The following is a 21,100-nucleotide window of genomic DNA, read 5'->3' as shown; positions in this document are numbered from 1 at the left end:
CCTCTGTCCCTAAGAGTGGTGGAAGCTGGATCGTTAAAAGGATTTAAAGTAGAGATTAACATTTGATAGATCAAGGAACATGGGAAATGGCACAGAAATGGAGTTGAGGCCAGCATAAATCAGTCATGATCATTTTGAATGGCAGGGTAATTCAAATTCACTCAAGTTGGTCAGACATGACCTTCCCTTAACAAAACCATGCTTCCTGTTCTTGATTCACCCCTGCCTCTCCAAATGCACATAAATTCTGTTTCATAGAAACTAGAAGTAGGACTAGGTCATTCAGCCCTTCAAAACTGCTCCACTATTCATTTTGAACATGGATGGTCAAAATGAACCTTTGACAAAGTACTGCATTGTAGGTTGTTGCATAAGGTTAAATCTCACAGGATCCAGGCTGAGGTATCCAAGTGGATACAAAGTTGGCTTCTTGACAGAAGCCAGAGGGTGGTTGTTAAGGGTTGTTTTTCAAACTTGAGGCCTGTGAACAGCGGTGTGCCTCAGGGATCAGTGCTAAGTCCACTGTCATTAATTAATATTAATAATTTTGATGAGAATATAGGAGGCATGGTTAGTAAGTTTGTAGCTGATACCAAGATTGTGACATAGTGGACAGTGAAGAAAGTTATCTCCAATTGCAATGGGATCCTAATCAATTGGGCCAATGGGCTGGCAAATGGCAGGTGGAGTTTAATTTAGATAAATGCGAGGTGATGCATTTTGGTAGATTGAACCAGGCCAGGATTTACTCATTTAATGGTTGGGCATCGGGGAGAGTTACAGAACAAAGAAATCTAGGGGTATGTGTTCATAGCACCTTGAAAGTGGAGTCACAGGTGACAGCGTGGTGAAGAAGGCATTCGGCATGCTTGGTTTCATTGGTCAGAACATTGAATACAGGAGTTGGGACGTCTTGTTGAAGTTGTACAAGACATTGACAAGGCCACACTTGGAATACTGTGTACAGCTCTGGTCACCCTATTATAGAAAGGATATTATTAAACTAGAAAGAGTGCAGAAAAGATTTACTAGGATGCTACCGGGACTTGATGGTTTGAGTTATAAGGAGAGGCTGGATAGACTGGCACTTTTCCCTCTGGAGCGTAGAAGGCTAAGGGGTGATCTTAAAGAGGGCTATAAAATAATGAAGGGCACAGATCAGCTGGATAATCAATATCTTTTCCCAAAGGTAGGGGAGTCTAAAACTGGAGGGCATAGGTTTAAGGTGAGAGAGGGGAGAGATACGAAAGTGTCCAGAGGGGCAATTTTTTCTTACACAGAGGTGGTGAATATCTAGAACAAGCTTCCAGAGGTAGTCATAGAAGTAAGTACAATTTTGTCTTTAAAAAGCATTTAGACAGTTACATGGGTAAGAGGGGTATAAAGGGATATGGGCCAAATGTAGGCAATTGGTTTTAGTTTAGAGGTTTAAAACAAAAGCGGCATGGATAAGTTGGCTGAAGGGCCTGTTTCCATGCTGGTAAACCTCTCTGACCTCTAAGACTCTAAATTCAATATCCTGTTCCCCTTTCTCCTCATATCCCTTGACCCCTTAAACCCCTGGAGTATATCTAATTTCTTCTTGAAATCAGACAACATTTTGGCCTCAGTTACATCTGTGGTCGTGAATACCACACATTCACCATCCTCTGAGTGAAGAAATTTCTCTTCACCTCCATTCTAAAAGATTTTCCTCATCCTCAAACTATGACCCTTAGTTCTGGACTCCCCCACCATTGGGAACAATTTTTGAATCTACCCTTTCTAACCCTGTTAGAATTTTACAAATTTCTATGAGATCCCCTCTCATTCTTCTAAATTCCAGTGAATATAATCCTTACCTGCCATCCCAGGAATCAGCCTGGAAAGCTTTTGCTGTACTCCATCTATACCAAGGACATCCTTTCTCAGATAAGGACACCAAAACTGCACACACTGCTCCAGGTGTGGCTCACCAACATCCTATACAATTGCAGCAAAACATCCCCATTCTTAAACTCAAATCCTCTCGCTACGTAGGCTAACATACCATTGACCTTCTTTACTGCCTTCTGAACCTGCATGCTTACTTTCAGAGACTGATGTATGAGGTCACGAAGATCTCGCAGAGTATCCACTCTCTCAATTTCTACCCATTCACATAATAATCTGTCTTCTTATTATTGCTACCAAAGTGGGTAACCTCACATTCATCCACATTATACTGCATCTGCCAAGCATATGCCCACGCATTCAGCCTGTCCAAATCATGCTGAAGTAAGTCTGCATCCTCCTCACAGCTCACCCTCCCACCCAACTTTGTATCATCTGCAAATTTGGAGATAATACTTACAGTTCCTCTTCAAAATTATGAATATATAATGTGAACAGTTGGAGTCCAAGCACAGATCCCTGTGGAATCCCACTAGCCATTGCCTGCCAATCAGAAAAAGACCCATTTATGCCAACTCTTTGCTTTCTATCTGCTATTCAGCTTTCTATCCATCTCAAGACATCACCTGCAACCCCATGTGCTTTAACTTTACATAGTAGTCTGTTGTGTGAGACTTTGTCGAAAGCCTTCTGGAAGTCTAAATAAACCACATCGACTAGTTCTCTTTGGTCAAATCTATTAGTTACATCCTCAAAGAATTCCAATAAATTCATCAAGCATGATTTCCCTTTTGTAAATCCATACTGACTTTGTCTGATTACACCACTGTCTTCCAAACGCTGAGTTATGAAATCCTTGAAAATGGAATCCAGCAACTTCCCCAGTACCGAGATTAGGTTCACTGGTCTATAATTCCCTGTTTTATCACTCTTGTGCCAAACAGGAATAAACAACTTCTGGAATTCACCTATTCATTCTTTAAATGCCTGCCATTACCTGTCCACTGTCTTTCCTTTCAGTAATGTTTCCCAATCCATCACAGTCAATTCATGTCTCATATCATCATAGTTACCTTTATTGAATTGCTCCCAATATTTTTCCCATTGGGGTTAGACTGACTGGCCTGTAGTTTCCTGGTTTATCTCTTCCTCCATCCTGAAATAATGGACATCCTTTCTCAGATAAGGACACCAAAACTGCACACACTGCTCCACGTGTGGCTCACCAACGTCCTATACAATTGCAGCAAAACATCCCCATTCCTAAACTCAAATCCTCTCGCTATAAAGGCTAACATACCATTTACCTTCTTTACTGCCTTCTGTACCTGCACGCTTACTTTCAAAGACTGATGTACGAGGTCACGAAGATCTCGCAGAGTATCCACTCTCTCAATTTCTACCCATTTACATAATAATCTGTCTTCCTATTATTGCTACCAAAGTGGGTAGCAAAGTGGATGCCCTCCAGCCCTCTGGCACCTCTCATCTGTAAGAAGTCTCACAACACCAGGTTGAAGCCCAACAGGTTTATTTGGTAGTAAACGCCACTAGCTTTCGGAGCGTTGCTCCTTCGTCAGGTGAGTAGGGAGTTCTGATCACAAACAGGGCATATAAGGGTTTGTGATCAGAACTCCCCGCTCACCTGACAAAGAAGCAGTGCTCTGAAAGCTAGTGGAGGTTACTACCAAATAAACCTGTTGGACTTTAATCTGGTGTTGTGAGACTTCTTACCGTGTTTACCCCAGTTCAACGCCAGCATCTCCACATCATGGCCTCTCATCTGGCCAAAGAGGAATTGAAAATTGTTGCCAGTGCCTCTGCTATTTCTTCCCTTGCCTCATTCAACAACCCTGAAGATTTACCTACTTCTAAGCCTACCAGACCCCTCAGAACCTCCTTTTCACCAATGTTAATTTCTTTATTTATATCACGGTCCTTCTCTCTGATTTCTTTACCCACAATGTCTCTCTCACTAGCTACTACTGAAACAAAGTATTCATTTCAAACCCTACCTGCGTCCCCCAGCTCCACACACAAATTAGCACCATGATCCTTAATGGGCCCTACTCTTAATCTAATTATCCTTTTGCCTTTTGTTTACTTGTCAAACAACTTAGGATTTCCTTTCATGTCCTCTTTTTGCATTCCTAATTTTCTTTTTAAATTCCGTCTTGCACATTCTAGGGCTTCTGTTGCTTTGAGCCCTTGATATTTGCCACAAGCCTCCCTTTTTTCTTTATCCAATGTTGTATATCCCTCTATATCCAGGATTCACTGGGTTTGTTTGTGCCACCCTTTCTCTTTATTGGAATATGTTGGCCCTGTACTCTCCCTATTTCCTTCTTGAATATATCCCACTGTTCTTTCACAGTTTACTTGAAAGCGTCTGCTCCCAGACCGCTCTGGCCAAATCATTATCCAATCTTATTAAAATCAGACTTTCCCCAGTTTTGAATTTTGGGCCACAATTCTCACGTTGGGACCTGCAACTTTTCTGTCGGGTCGCGGTGGGATACACATAACTCCAGCCTTGACAGGGATTTGCGCATGCACAGGGAAAGCATGCGCATCTCCCAGAGCTGGAGATCAGTCACCAGCCAGACCATTTCAGGTCCTGATTGAATCTCCCACCGCATGAGGAGTACTTCATTCGAGCAGGGTTCAGACTAGCTCCCCACATTCAGGAAACTAGTAGGAAACCCCAGCGGAATGAAGATTGGGCAATCAGGGCCCCCCCAGGGGGTTGGGTGTCGGAGGAATGCTGCACACTGGGCATGGGCACTCTGGCAATGCCAGCCTGTGCCCCCGGCTCTGCCCAAGGTGCAAAGTACCCATGCCCGGGGGCACCTTGCCACTGCCCATTGGGCATCGGGCAGTGCCAAGGGAGTGGGGCCTATTGTAGGTGGGGCCAAGGGGTAATCGATGGGGATGGGGTGTCCTGCTGCCATTCTGCATGGCGATCAGGCTAAGATGGCGGGAGGGCAGCAATTGGGGTGGGATGGGGGGGTATTTTGCTGGGGGGCTCTGCCTTCAGGGGGGCTGACCCTATAGGGGTCATGGGGGGAAGGGGGCCTGCTGGGGTGAGGGATCGCCATTTCGGTGGGGGGGTGGCAGTGGACATCGGGGCGTTCTGGGACTGGCCCAGGAATTACTGTGGAGTCCACGATGGGGCCATGGGGAGGGGCTGCAGGAGGGCAGCACTGTGGGGTCCCGGGCTAGCCAGCAATTGAGCTGACCAGCAAACGGGAGGTTGACAGTTTGGGGCTATTGTGCATGCACAGAGTTCCAGAACTGTCAAACTCCGGTGCCAACAGACTCTGTCTCCTCCTGGGTTTTTAATGAGATTCCTGACTGGGATGTCTTCAGTGCATAGAGTGTGAATCTGTGGAATTCTCTGCCCACTGAAGCAGTTGAGGCTACCTCATTAAATGTTTTTAAGGCAACAGTAGATACATTTTTGAACAGTAAAGGAATTAATGGTTATGGTGAACAGACAGGTAAGTGGAGCTGAATTCACAAAAAGGTCAGCCATGATCTTATTGAATGGTGGAGCAGGCTCGATGGCCTACTCCTGCTCCTAGTTCTTATATTCTTACCAGAACACAGCAGCTGGTGCCATAAAATGAGATTTTTTAAAGTTTATTTATTAGTGTCATATGTAGGCTTACATTAACACTGCAAGCATAGAATCATAGAATTCTTGCAGTGCAGAAAGGAGCCATTCAGTCCCTCGAGCCTGCACTGACAACAATTCCACCCAGGGCCTATTTCCATAACCCCACATATTTACCCTGCTAACCTCCCTTACTTTAAGGGGCAATTTTTTATGACCAATCAACCTAACTCACACATCTTTGGACTGTGGGAGGAAACCAGAGCACCCAGAAGAAACCCACACAGATATGGGGAGAACGTGCAAACTCCACACAGACAGTGACCTGAGGCCAGAATAGAATCTGGGTCCTTGCCGCTATAAGGCAACAGTGCCACCTTGCTGTCCCAATGAAGTTACTGTGAAAGTCCCCTGGTCGCTACACTCCGGTACCAATTTAGGTACACTGAGGAAGAATTTAGCGTGGCTAATGCTCGTAATCAGCATGTCTTTCGGGCTGTGGGGTGAAACTGGAGCATTCGGAGGAAACCCATACAGACATGGGGAGAATGTGCAGGTGCCGCACAGACCGTGACCTGAGCGGAGAATTGAACCCAGGTCCCTGCTGCACCAGGCAGCAGTGCTAACGACTGTACTACAGTGCCATCTTATAGAATATAGAACACAGAACACTACAGCACAAACAGGCCCTTTGGCCCACAAGTTGCACTGATCATATCCATGCCTACCAGGCCATAGAACTATCTGTAACTCCCAATTCCATTAAGTCCCATGTACTCATCCAGAAGTCTTTTAAAAGACCCAAGCAAGTTCACCTCTACCACCATCGACAGCAGCCGATTCCACTCACTCACCACCCTCTGAGTGAAAAACTTACTCCTAACATCTCCTCTGTACTTGCTCCCCAGCACCTTAAACCTGTGTCCTCTCATAGCGACCATTTCAGCCCTGGGAAATAACCTCCGAGAATCCACCCTATCTATTCCTCTCAACATTTTATAAACCTCTATCAGGTCGCCTCTCAACCTTCGTCTCTCCAGGGAGAAGAGACCTAGCTCCCTCAACCTATCTTCATAAGTCATGCCTCCCAATCCAGGCAACATCCTTGTAAATCTCCTCTGCACCCTCTCAATAGCTTCTACATCCTTCCTGTAGTGAGAAGGATGTGGAGGCATTGTCTTCTGCCCAAATTCCCTTTGCTAATATCTTTGTGCATTGAGGGATCTTCCATCAGAGAATAGGCCAGAGTAATTTGAGTAAGTTAAGTAGGTTTTTTCGGGCTAACCAGGGGCAAAGACAGTAGGTCTGACCCTGATTGGAACATTTGGACCAATTTAAATTAGCATGCAGCACCCCAAAGTTAACATGCTGCCTGTATCAGAAGCAGAGGGTGTGATCTTTGCAAATCAGTTTGGGGGCTATTGAATTTAACCTCCAGAGTGTTTTTTTAATATAGTATGAATACACCTTTAAGGGAAAACATTCTTGATATACACTAATTTCCTATCAATAGTGTACAACCTATTGTTAGGTGAGTAGCAGGGAGCACACTCTGCTGCATTATCTAGAAAGAGAGGAGCTGTTGTATGTAGTTTTTTTGTACTTTCCTGATAAGCCTAAAATCTGTTACTAAAGTGACTTCCGAGGTGTTCACAGATGACCAATGCTTCTAGCTTTAGGTTGTTATTGGACTCATTTGATATAAAAATAGAGGAAACTGAAAATATACAGTTGGTCAGTCAACATGTGTAGAGAAACTTGTCTTTTCCCTTTCCAGATGCCAAATGATCTATAAAGTAAAGTTTATTTATTAGCTATAAGTAAGGCTTACATTAACACTGCAATGAAGTTACTGTGAAATTCCCCTAGTCGCCATACTCTGGTGCCTGTTCGAGTACATTGAGGAACAACTTAGCATGGCCAACGCACCTAACCAGCATGTCTTTCGGATTGTGGGAGGAAACTGGAGCACCTGGAGGAAACCCACGCAGACATGGCAAGAATGTGGAACTCCACACAGACAGTGACCCAAGCTGGGGATCAAACCCAGGTCCCTGATGCTGTGAGGCAGCAGTGCTAACCACTGTGCCACCAAGCTGCCTTGCTGTACATTTTCATTGATTACTATTTTTATTTCTGATTTGCAGTTTTGGCTTTCTATTATTAATTTTATATGTGAATGGAAGATTTCTCCTCACTTATAAATTTGTCTGCAGGCACTTGAACTTCTCTGTTTTTTCCAGATTGCCTGTCTGTTGCATCAGTGCTTCATGACCTTGCATCATTGCACGGTTAATTGCCCAAATGTAGCCTTCTGTTTGATGGCATGGTGCAGCCTTAATTTCTGTGTCTCATTCTCCATTTTAAAATAAACTATCTGTTTTTTATTAGCCTTTGATCTCTTCTAGTCACAGAGTAAGCTAATGGTTCACTGTTTGTATTTTTCCTATATTTTCCAAGATGTTTTTGAAAATAACTTTACAGATTTGAAATTCATACTGCATCCTGCATTTGTGATGGAATTTGGTATCTATTAAAATAATAAACATTTAAGGTTAAATCCTTTCAAGTTGAACCCATTTATGCTAACCATCAGAATTCTGTGCAGAAACCAATATTGGTCACCTGCTTTTGCTGAAGGAAGTTGTTATTCTTACTGCTCGGTTACATTTTATATTTTCTAAACATCTTGGGACCTATTTTCTGCTGGATGATATTGGTAAGGCTGAAAGTTCAATAATAACACCATGTCTCTCCGGCCCTGCATGCTCAGATGTAAGTTGTGTTATGGTTGGACAATCTTGCGAGAGGGTCCAAATGCAATTTGTGCACAGAACCCCCTTTTGGGGCCCAGTGAGGACATGAACCAGATTAGCATACTTAAATTCTTAATTTAAAGACGCATCTCCAGATTTTACCATACTCAGTACTCACTAAACTGCTGGTGCAACAGGAATCCAGCAGGAATCACTACTGGTCTCCAGAAACGGAGACCAGGCATGATGGCCACGCCAGGTTGCCACTGCCTGGGGTGGAAGGAAGTACTTGAAAGGGGAGGTGTCAAGTCTCGAGGGGAGACTTGAGAGGAAGACCTGAAAGGGTAGCCTTTGGCAACCCCATAGCAGGGTCTTGCACACTTGAGGAGAGGGCTGCTGCTGGCAATGAGCTAGGGGGGAAATCTAATGCCAGCGAGTGGAGTGGGAAGTCTTTGCTGGTGGTTAGGAGGGCCTGGTTGTCTGCAGATCAGGGCACCAGTTCCCCTGCTGGGGACAACACCTAGAAATGTTTGGGGAGAATTACACTGATAATTCTAACCAGTGTGCAGTTTTCTCCTGTGCACCCAAATCACATTATGTTAAATCAGGAGTGGATCAGTAGCTATCAATGGTTACATTGATGATTTCGAACTCCATCACGTATACTATTGTTAAACCAATTAGCTCCATGTATGCACTGTTCTGAATAGCCGTCACATTTCTGAGTCATTTTAGTTCTGAAGTAATGAATACTGAATGTGTGGGCTTGTACGGTTTATTTTGTAGTGACCTTTGTCCTCCATATAGCTGGTATTTTAGGTTGAGTTTTGGTAAATAGAAGCTTCATCTTTCAAGTAACATTTTCCTGGAGAATCTGTAATTTGCATTAAATGATCAAATGGAGAAATGGTAAGAAGATAATGGAAATGAAAATAAAGACGTTAAGGTGGAATTCTCCATTTCTGAAAATAAGCACGGTGGCAGGCAGCACCAGTGCTCTTCCATTGGCCAGAATGGTGGCTTCATGCACCAGATTCAGCAATTGGAACCGAATGAATAATGCACAGGTGAGTTCCCCTCCAAATCTCCCAGTGGGCCAGCAGCTGATTCATCTGCCCACTGTCAGCTGGTGAGTTTAAACTGGCACCATATTTAAACCAGTTCAGCAGCCTCATATCACTCTCTCCAGCCCAGCTGGCTTCACCAGACCACGCAAGATGTCTAGAACCCAGAAGCAAAAGGCGAGTAGTTTCAAGAAGAAAGCAGCATCCGATTTCACCATCAAGACCCTTGAAGTCCTTACAAAAGGACTCCACTCCCACCACCATGTATGCTACCCAAGGAATGGCTCTAGAAAGCACATAAACCACACCACTTTGGTCTGGGAGGACATTAACAAGGAAGTCAGCCAGGCTGTAACCCACCATAAAGTGCCATCATGTGCAAGAAGTTGATAAATAACCTCATCCTCTCTTAGCTCCCTCCACTGTCAAACTCTTAGCATGGCATCATGCACTCAAATGGCCACCCTCTTCAGGGATCTCACACATTCAGTCGCATGAAACACATTTCAACAAGACTTTGACAACACTACCATCCCATCTGCTTGTTGCTCATACTCTGTTCTCTGTCCCTTCTGGGTAAGGCATGCCACACACAAGGGACATATAAGATGATGAATGGGATGGATAGGATAGAGGTGGAGAGACTCTTCCCGCTCAGAAAGGACAGTAGGACTAGGGGGCACAGCCTCAAGATAAAGGGGGGGCGGTTTAGAACAGAGTTGAGGAAGAACTTCTTCGCTCAAAGGGTGGTGAATCTCTGGAATTCTCTGCCCGTTGAAGTGGTGGAGGCTACCTTGCTAAATATTTTTAAGACGCGGGTTGATGGGTTTTTGATAAGAGAGGGGATTAAGGGTTATGGGGAGAGGGCGGGAATGTGGAACTGAGCCACGACAGATCAGCCATGATCTTATTGAATGGCGGGGCAGGCTCGAAGGGCTAGATGGCCTACTCCTGCTCCTATTTCTTATGTTCTTATGACATGCATTTCACCTAACCTCTGTTCCATCCCTTCTGACCACATCTCTTTCTTTTGTCTCCGTCCAAGCCAAGCATGCATACAACAAGTGAGAATGAGTCCAGACAGGGGAGGGATAGCAGAAATCATCACCCTTACCGAATTCAAGGAGGAGCCACAAAGGACAGGGACCATTCCTATGGCAATGCAGAGCATTGCAAAGCACCACACAGCGCCAGGGACTCAGGTTCGATTCTGGCCTCAGGTGACTGTCTGTGTGGAGATTGCAAGTTTTCCCTATGACTGGTATTCCAGTTTCTTCTCACAGTCTAAAGATGTGCAGATTAGGTGAATAGGCCATGCTAAACTGTCCCTTAGTGTCCAAAGATGTGTAGGTTAGGAGAATTAGCCATGGTAAGTATGAAGGGTTATGGGGATAGGGCGGGGAGGCAGGGTGTATCTGGGTAAGATGCTCTTTTGGAGAGTCAGTGGTATTTCGATGGGCCAAATGGTCTCCTTCTGCATTGCAGGGATTCTATTGTTCTTTGGTTCATCAAATCCTGTAATTCAAACTGAGTGCCATGTACTCAGAAATAGCCTCAACTCATCCACTAGAAGTGGTGTCCATTTGTAGTTTTCAGGTACCAGCAGATCATGGCCAGCAAGTCAGTCCTGCAGTTTTTGAGCCACTGGAGCACGTCTGAGGATGGGAGGGATCAGGATGAACTGTCACAGTGCTCACCCATACCCTCTGCCTGTGCAGAAACATATACCTCTGTGATGCATAGTTCAATGTTAGATTCAGGGTTGTTTTCTGGAGAACACCTCAGGGACATGTTGCTGGCAGGAACGGCTCAGGTCTCTGACACTCAGAGGGCAGCTGGAGACCAGTCACCGACTCATTCCCAGTCAGACAATGAGCCTCTGGAAGCAGTTGTCAGCTCACTGGTGAAGATACAAAAAAGCAGCGGAACTACGCAAAACTTCAAGAGTTTCTCAGCAGATGACAGCACACAATGGAGGAGTCTGTATGTGTTCTGTCCAGAATCATGGAAAAGACTTATGAATAACTCAGGGCTACCATGGGAAGGTTCAAAACCCACATGAAGACCTTGGTCCAGAAGGTCTTGCTGGATTTTGCATTCAGCCATGCACACCATGGCCACACACTCAGGACACAGGGATAAGGTACCTTGACTACCTCCAGGTTCCCCATCTCCTGCAGGAGCCAGGCCGGGGCCTTCTGGCACCCACAGAGGGAATGTGCATTACCTAAACACCCCAGGGACCTCCACTCAGGACACCCCTAGGGTATGCAGCCACTCAGAGTCACTCTGCCTGTGCCTGCACCAACTCCAGCAGTGCATGTCACAGAAGATACTTCTGCCTCTGAGCAGAAGACCCTTATGAGGCTGGGACCCTCCAGGATTCTGGACACCAGAGGACATCAGTCAAGGTCACATGGGTGTAGTAGTTAGCAGGCTATCTCCGCATCTGCTGGGATGTTGGGGCTGCGTCAAGCCGTCGTGGTAGGGTGAGGAAAGTTCAAAACTTTTAATGTCACCTTAGGGTCACAGGGTGCTATATCACTGTAAGTAATCTGCTCTTTTTGAAAGCAATTCCATGGATATGTGAATAGTTATGGTCAGATGAAGTATTTTGATTTGGACTTTTGCAATCCTCTTATTCCAAGGTTCATCCTCCCTCAAACTCAGCAGGTAACTTTCCTCCCTTGAGTTTGGCAGGTTGGAATGACAGCAGGAGCAAAGAATCAAGCGGGAGTCTCGACATGGCTTTTATGCTGGTGTGATTTCCCTGCTCAATTGTCCCACCACGTTGGATCACCTTCATGCTGACAGGAATTACGACAGGTCCCCATGATGTGCACCTGGCAAACAGAACCCACTGGGACAGGCAGGTGAGTACAGCCTTTGGACGGGAGAGGGTCATGCCTGGGCAGTACCTTGGAACTCCCTGGCTGCTTTAACCTGGATGCTCTCAAACTTCTTCAGTGTTGTTGGAGCTGCATTCATCCAGGCAAGTAGTGAGTTCCGTTATACCCCTGACTTGTGCCATGTGGGTGGTGGATAGGCTTTGGGGAGTCAAAAGGAGGGTTACTCATCAGAGGATTCCTAGCCTCTGGCCTGCTCTTGTAGCCACAGTATTTATATGGCTAGTCCAGTTCAGTTTTTGGTCAATTGTAATCCCAGAATGTATGGGTGAAGTCTATTGCTCACTATACTCATGGGAACTCAGAGATAGCTGCGAAATCCATGATTCTCTGAGCCTGGATATCCTCATCCAGAGCAAAGTTTATATAATGATGGACCCTAAAGCGCTTTGGTCACCTCCTGAATGCACTGATGTGTTGTTAACTGTCCCCAGTTGCTCCCTGGAAAGGCCCAGAAGCAAATAAATCGAGTGCTGCAGCACCTTCATGGCTACTGGCAGGGGGAAGTCTCTAAAATCACATAGTGTCAGGTCTTCTTGGACCATGTGGTATATGTGGTGCACCAGATCTCTGGACAATTGCAGCCTTGGCCTGTACTGTCTCTCACTCATGTTTAGAAATTAAACTCATCGACAGTAGACCCTCAGTGCTGCCGGTTATCTCTGTCATCTGTGTCTCTGCTCCTCAGCCTCCTCTTGATGCTCACGCTCACTCTGGTCATGTCCCCCTGGCAATATCTCCTGCTGGAGCTATGCCACTGATGCTTCTCTCTCCTTCCCTCCTGCTTCGAATGAGGGTTCTCGGAAAAGCTCCCTGGACCACTGGATCAATTCTCACTTTTGCTTCCTCTCTAAAAAGATATAATAAAGACCAGAATGGTTAAAGGATGATGAGTACAAAGGTGTGAATGAGAGATCTGTGGGAGAAATTGAGCAGCTGAGCTTTGACACCTTAGATTGCATTGCTCCCAATGCGACATTACCTTAGAACTCTAGCACATAGAGAGGTGAGCAGCATTTTGTTCCACAAATGTGATATTTGGAGCCCTATGGTGAGGGGAACTTGTGAATTTCATCATTGAGCTAATATGACTCTGAACTCCACTCATTGACTTGGCATTACTGTCGGCTTTCGGCCACTCATGGTGAATGAGTGGAATCTGCTTGGCCACTGATGAATAGCATTAATTGTTAACCCGTGACTCCCCTTCACAGGTAGGCTAGCAGAGTTGATGCAGCTGTGCCCCCTTCACTTTGACCTTCATTCTCCAAGGTTGTATTCCTGTCTTCTACATGTAGCTTTTCAAAATTTGACATGAGCCAAATTTGAGTTGCGCTTATCCCTTTATCGTAAAATCATAGAAGCCCTATTGTGAAGAAGGAGGCTATTTGGCCCGTTGCGTCTGCAAGAATATCTTACGTAAGCCCTTTCTCTTGCTCTGTCCCCCTAATCCCACATGTATACCAGAGTTAATCCATCTGACTTACACATATTGGGACAGTAAGGAGTAATTTGTACCATGGCCAATCCACCTGACCTGCACATCTTTGGATTTTAAAAGTTCAAAATTAAACATCTAGCTTTCTTTTGCTTCCAGGATAGTGGGCTCTGAGTCCTGTTTAATTTACCTGGACCCTGCACCAGCACCAGAAATAAGTATACATCCCAAGAACAAACACCAGAGCTCAGCTTAGCTGTCCTCCAGCATTTTATCATACCCCTTCCAGACAGAACCAATTCACTTTCAATTTTGGAAGATGCCATTTTACCTCAGTGTTGAGGTGAAGGTCGTATACCTGTATTTCAAGATTAAGTTCAACCCTCCTCCTCCATATGCTTCTGATTTGCCTGGAGCCTCACCATGTGCTACCTATTATTCTCCAGCCTCCCCTACTGATGCTGGATCCTGTCATTGGGGTGGACGTGGACACACTATCCCCCCACCTCCTGAGCCCATCATCTGTGAGGCTTCCATGGCCTCATGTGGACATGTACTCACTCCATTTGGAGGCCATTATTTTCAGAATGCCCTCTCCAAGCCCCCCCCCCGCCCCTCCCCACATTTTGTGCTTCTTATCTACAGGCCACAGATGCCACTGTGACCATCACCATATTTTCTTCAGCCTAGTAGGCAGCCACACCAAAGAATATTAACTATAAAAGAGCCATGTACACCATTTTTCCTTTGCAGCACACAGCCCTTGCTCCCTCCCTGCAGGTGGGGTGCACCATGCTTCCAATGGTTGCTCCTGCTACGTGTCCTCTTCTCTTCTGCCCTGTCCTCTATCCCTGACTTCAGGTCCACATAGCCCCGGACTGCTAATTATCGATGATTCTTTTTCATTTTACTGCAGGAATGTCTGCATTCTCTCAGTGGAATTTTCCATCTTTTCACTAAGTGTCATTTCGGACAGGAAAAGTGGTGAGTAGCCTGCTGGTGGCAGTGGCGGGTTTTTGCACTGTATTTTTAGGTACTTAGATACATCTAAAAGACATGCTGGTTAGGTGCGTTGATCCAGAGTGTGTCAACTAGGGGAATTCCACAGTAATTTCATTGCTGTTCTAATGCAAGCCTTACTTGTGACTAATAAAGAAATTTTACTTTTACTTTAAAATTCTGCATGGGTTTCATACACTGCCTTGGTGGCGGGAACCTCTGATTTGCTAGTCCTGCCATCAGCTGGATGCTTCAGTCAATGGGACGCTCCATTTAAAGGGCATCCCAGCACTTCCCTGACCCTTCTTCATGGTTCCAGGCAGAGAATGGCTGCTAAGAAGTCGAGCCCAAAATTCACAAGAGATATCCCTTTACAGTCTGCTGGATGCTGTGGAGTAGCGTCAGCTCATCTTGTACCTGCAGACGGTGAGAAAACCTTGTGGTAAAATCAACAACCCTTCATGGGAGGAGGTCACAGTGCTGGTAAGCATCAGATCCCTGCAGAGGAGGATGGGACCCAGTGCCACAAGAGGATGTAAGATCGCCTCCATTCTGCCAGGGTAGGTCACTTTTTTAATCTGTCACCGCTCACCCATTACACTGCTACCCCGATAGATATCACCACTTGCTCTTCCATACATTTCCTCATCTCTCCTGCAACTCATCTCCTCATCATCTCCCTGCTCCCACTCACCACCCACATATGCCAGGCGTCCTTACCATCTGTCCCGGCACACAGCCTATTTACACTCTTCTCATCTCTTTTCATGCAGCACAAGCTGGCACATAATAAAAGGGAGTGATCCCACACAGGTGGAGGGATGCCCAAAATTAAAATCCTCTCGCAATTTGAGAACAGAGCCCACCAGCTGAATGGAGAGGAAGACTACCACTCCAGTGCCAGAGAACAGGTGAATGCCAGAAAACCATGTGAGGATTCAGAACACCATCATCCACCACACCAACTAAATATGCATCCTGTCTCTCCTATTGTTATGCCTGCCACGCACTAATAACATCTTCCTTCTCTTACAGGCACTTCGGGAAACCCAGTGCTTCCTCCAGTCAGCCCTGATAACAACTCTGATGAATTCTCCTAAGTGGAGCCACTGCTTTCTCCTGTACCCTCCATCATCATAGTGATACACACCTCAGTGGGATTTAATAGTAGAGAGGCCTCGAGATCATAACCTGGTGAGCACCTCACTCTGATCCACAGCAGGTGGAGATAGGGAGCTGGCATTCATAAGACTCTTGGAGGCCAGGACTCTGCTAAGTCCCAGTTAGATGATGAGCCTCTGAACTTGGTTATGCCTCAGTTGCTGGAGCTCCAAAGGCAAAGTCAGGAACATCAGGAAGTGGTGTCAGCTACATTCTTGAATTTTAGTAAGGCGTTTGATAAGGTTTCCCATGGTAGGCTCATGAAGAAAGTAAGGCATTGTGGGATAGAAGGAAATTTGGCCAATTGGATAATTGAAAGGCTGAATGGAGGAGTCCCAACACCTTATGTCCGAGGAGATCATGCCCAAATTCTGAGGCAGCCAGGTCAACACTATGAGGATGTGGAAGAAGTGGAGCCTTGTGTATGAGACGTCTTCCCTGCACCGGGCATGAACTCCATAATGCATCATGTACACTCATTGGTGCAAGATGTGCACTCCGTGGTGCAGAGCATGAACTCCATGGTGCAGGCATTTGTGGACATCCATAAGTGCCAACTATTGAGGATGGTAGGGCTTCCTGACCTCACGGCAGCCATCCCTCGACTCAAGGAAGAAGCCAGAGCCCTCAAGCATCCACAAGGAGGAGGAAACGCCAGTACATAGCCTGGGGCCTTCCACCCTGGAGACTTCAATAGTGTCCAACCTATCTCACTACTCTCTTACTGTGACAGAATCAGTCCCAAATCTACAGGCTGAGGAGAGTGGCACCACCACACAACAGCACATCAAAAACAGTCCAGGGCGTTCCACATTGTGGCCCTCCAGAGGACCCTTGTCAAGGTCATCAGACAATGAGGCATGTCAACCAGGAGGCTTCCTCCATCTCTGCCACTTGGATCATCTGCAATACCCTATCAAGGAGGGTGGTGGTGGGAAGGGCCTTATTTGAACATAGAACAGTACAGCACAGTATAGGCCCTTCAGCCTTCAATGTTGCGCTGAGCTGTCTCCAAACCCAAGATCAAGCTATCCCACTCCGTATCATTCTGGTGTGGTCCATGTGCCTATCCAATAACTGAAAGTTCCTAAAGTGCTCAACTCCACTATCACAGCAGGCAGTGCATTCCACAGCCCAACCACTCTCTGAGTGAAGAATCTACCTCGGACATCCCTCCTATAGCTTCCACCATGAACCTTATAGTTATGCCCTCTGGTAGCAGCTACATCCACCCAAGGAAATAGTCTCTGAACGTCCACTCTATTTATCCCCCTCATCATCTTATAAACTTCTATTATTTTGCCTCTCATGAGGAAAGGTTGCGGGAACTGGGGCTTTTCTCCTTAGAGGAGGATGAGAAAAGCCCCAGCTCCCTCAACCTTTCATCATAAGACCTACCCTCCAAACCAGGCAGCATCCTGGTAAATCTCCTCTGCACTCCAATGCTTCCACATCTTTCTTATCCCCTGTTAATAAACACTAACTCACTATAAGCCTTCTTCATGGCTTTATCCATTTGAGTGGCAACCTTCAGAGATCTGTGGCTATGAACCCCAAGATCTCTCTGTTCCTCCATGTTCCTCAGAACCCTGTCATTGACCCTGTAATCCACATTCAAGTTTGTCCTACCAAAATGAATCACTTTGCACTTATCAGGATTAAACTCCATCTGCCACTTTTCGGCCTAGCTCTGCATCCTATCAAAGTCTCTTTGCAGCCTGCAAGACTTCTCCACCTCATCCAGTACTCCACCAATGTTGGTGTCATCAGCAAATTTACTAACCCACCCTTTAGCCCCCTCTTCCAAGTCATTGATAAAAATCACAAATAGCAGAGGACCCAGCACTGACCCCTATGGTACACCGCTGGTAACTGGCCTCCAGTCTGAAAATTTTCCCTCCACCACCACCCTCTGTCTTCTATGAGATAGCCAGTTACTTATCCAATTGGCCAAATTTCCTTCTATCCCGCAACGCCTTACTTTCTTCATGAGCCTACCATGGGAAACCTTATCAAACGTCTTACTAAAATTCATGTATACAACATCAATTGTTCTACCTTCATCTACATAGTTACTTCCTCAAAGAATTCAATTAAATTTGTGAGGCAAGACTTACTCCTCACGAATCCATGCTGACTATCCCGGATTAAGCTGCATCTTTCCAAATGGTCATAAATCCTATCCCTCAGGACCTTTTCCATTAACACCGACCACCGAAGTAAGACTAACTGGCCTATAATTACCAGGATCCTTCCCATTTCCTTTCTTGAAGACAGGAACAACATTTACCACTCTCCAGTCCTCTGGCGCAATCCCTGTGGACAGTGAGGACCCAAAGATCAAAGCTAAAAGCTCTGCAATCTCATCCCTTGCCTCCCAAAGTATCCTAGGATATATCCCATCTGGCCCAGGGGATTTAACGATTCTCAGTTTTTTTCAAAATTGCTAATACATCTTCGCTCAGAACATCTACCTCCTCCATCCTATCAGCCTGTTTGGATGCTGAAGCCACCACACCTGGAGCAGGGTGTTTTTCAGAGCCTTTTAGCCTTTGTCAGGGAGGGTACGTGTGCTCAACCTTTCAACAAAAGGGAAACCATGTCATTCACAGAATGGGGAGGTTTGCATGCAAAGGGCTAACTGCTATTCGGCAACCAGCGACACTCACACACATCAAATGGGCATAACTGGCCAGCTGTCAAAGTCAAGCAATGTTAATTGACACGTGGGTCAAAAAAATCACTTCTCAGCATTTTGGCTAAGAGCAATTGTCGGATCAAACATGAGATCAAGTGTAATGCCTGTTCTTGTCAGTTTGGATCTAGTATATCTCATGTGGGGACCATGAATTGGATTCAACCTGCATTTGAATTGATTTTGGAGATTGATTAAGGGCTTTCCCTGTCCATTCTGTGCATTGGCTTTCAAACTCTAAGAAAGGAATAATCTGGTAGGTTGATAGCTATATGAGTCTGAAAATACCTCATCTCATCTAATTCAAAGGTTAAGCAGTTTCAGGGCTGATTAGTACTTGGATGGGAGACCACCTGGAACTACCAAGTGCAGTAGGCTTTCACCAGTGATGGTGGTGTTGTAAAATCAGTCTGTTTTAACCCTCATACGGTGGACAATTAACTTTGAGTAGACGTCTTATTGGTACAAACAATATTTATTTAAACCCACACAATCAATAATCACCCACCTGACCAACAGTAAGTTATCTTACAGAAAATACTAGAATTCAAGTACAGTACAAGACCTTGACTTAACTTTGTGTGACTGACAAGTACCCAAACAGATATTGGCCTTTATCTCTGCGTTGGTCGTGGTAGTTGTCTGCGTAGTCTGGTCCTTTGGTCTGGTGTGGCACTCTGGCTGTGATCTTCTTTCTTTCCTTCCTTCTCAGGTGTGGTGGCTCTCTGTTGTTGTAGCTTGTTCGTGGGGTCAGAGAGAGAGAGATTCCTGGTTGTTGCAGCACCCTTTATACCCCGTTTGGTTTCACTCCCCTTTTTTGGCCATTGCCAATCAATCGATCAGGACTTGATCACCCTGATCAATAAGAGTCCAATCAGGTGCTACCACACCGATCTCTGGGTGTGTCCCCAGCGGCCATGCCTGTAGGTGTTGTAGGCACATAGGTCACATACCTTCCTCCTAAATAAGGATTCATGGTGCCCCTATGTCTGGCACACAACCCAGTGTGATCAGAAAGTCTCTTTCATCCTGGAGATGGCCCATATCCTGTGTATTCACTCATCAGGGTTGCAGCCTGTTTGTCTGTCTTTAAACTGCAGCCTGTCAGTTTAGTTTCTTGCCCAATTGTCCCAGAGTGCTTTACAAAATGCCATTTTAGATGGCCTGTTTGGCTACAGTGGCATAGTGGTGAGCATAGCTGCCTTCTAAACTGTTGACATGGGTTTGATTCTTGGTCATCGCAGTTTGTTGACTTTAAATCTTTTACCTGAAATAGGCCTGATGGGACTTAAGTGGACAGCTGTTTTAATGAGCAGACATGAGATACAAATAAGTACAAAAAGCTTTTACAAATGGGTGGCACAGTGGATAGCACTGCTGCCTCACAGCACCAGGAACCTGGATTTGATTCCCGGCTTGAGTCACTGTCTGTGTGGAGTTTGCATGTTCTCCCTACGTCTGCGTGGGTTTCCTCCGGATGCTCCAGTTTCCTCTCACAATCTGAAAGATGTAATGGTTAGGTGCATTGACCCAAACAGGCAACGAGGGGAATTTCACAGTAACCTCATTGGTGTTGATGTAAGCCTACTGGTGACGAATAAATAAACTTTAACCTTAAAGCTTTCACGCCACCCTCCAATGGGAAGACCAAACCACCATTAACCCACCCTTGGGAGAATTGCAATGTGATTTTATGCTGGCAGGTTTCCAACATTTTGGCTCTTACTAGATTTTCTGCTCCCGCCTACCACAAACCCTACCGTGAACAGCATGGGAGAATTCCACCCATAGATACTTATTAAAAAGTTCATCAAAGGAGTGGGAAATGAAACAAAATGTATTAAAAAATCAACATTTTGAACAAACAAAGTTAATTTCTCACTTTGAAAATCTGGAAAACCAGTACTACAAATGTCACACTTTTTTACGTTATTCTTTCCTGTAACACAACTGGTAGAATATTGTTAATAGCTTAAGTCTTGACAAGCTTGAGTCTCATTTCCCTCTAAATGTAATAATTACTTATTTCATGCATGCAAGGCCAATAGGTTTCTCTATTCATTAAAACAGACTGAATTGTAGAACGTGATCTCAAATTATTGCTAAAAATCCTGAAATGCTATACAATATGAGTAAAATTAACTTATTCTTTCTTAGGCTTTTATTCTGTAATGTTTTTCAACTGTATTGTTTTGGGAGAGGGTGTTAGTTTTTCTAAGATTTACAGGATGACATGCATGATATCATGATCTCATCACAATAGGTTTGACACAGCCAGGACTGGTGACCATGATGTGATAAATATGAATCTGTTTTATTTGGCTTGATCTGGTAGCTATCTCTGTAAATCAGGCACAATATATAAGAGTTTAAAAAGACACGTGAACTGCCTCAATCTATATTATTACCTCTGTTGAGAAGTTCGTCATTATTGTCTCCGTAGTAACCAGCTTGAGAGGAAGTTAACACAGAGAGCAGACTTTGTAATTGGTTATGGAATGACAGTCTGCTGCTGTTTTGAATGAGATTGGCAGTTATGAATTCCTAATAAGCTTTGGCAAAAATAAGGAATAGCAAAAGAAGAGAACCAAAG

Source organism: Carcharhinus amblyrhynchos, chromosome 5, assembly GCF_965287045.1.
Source record: "Carcharhinus amblyrhynchos chromosome 5, sCarAmb.v2.hapA, whole genome shotgun sequence".
Taxonomy (NCBI): domain Eukaryota; kingdom Metazoa; phylum Chordata; class Chondrichthyes; order Carcharhiniformes; family Carcharhinidae; genus Carcharhinus; species Carcharhinus amblyrhynchos.
This window is presented reverse-complemented; position numbering follows the sequence as displayed.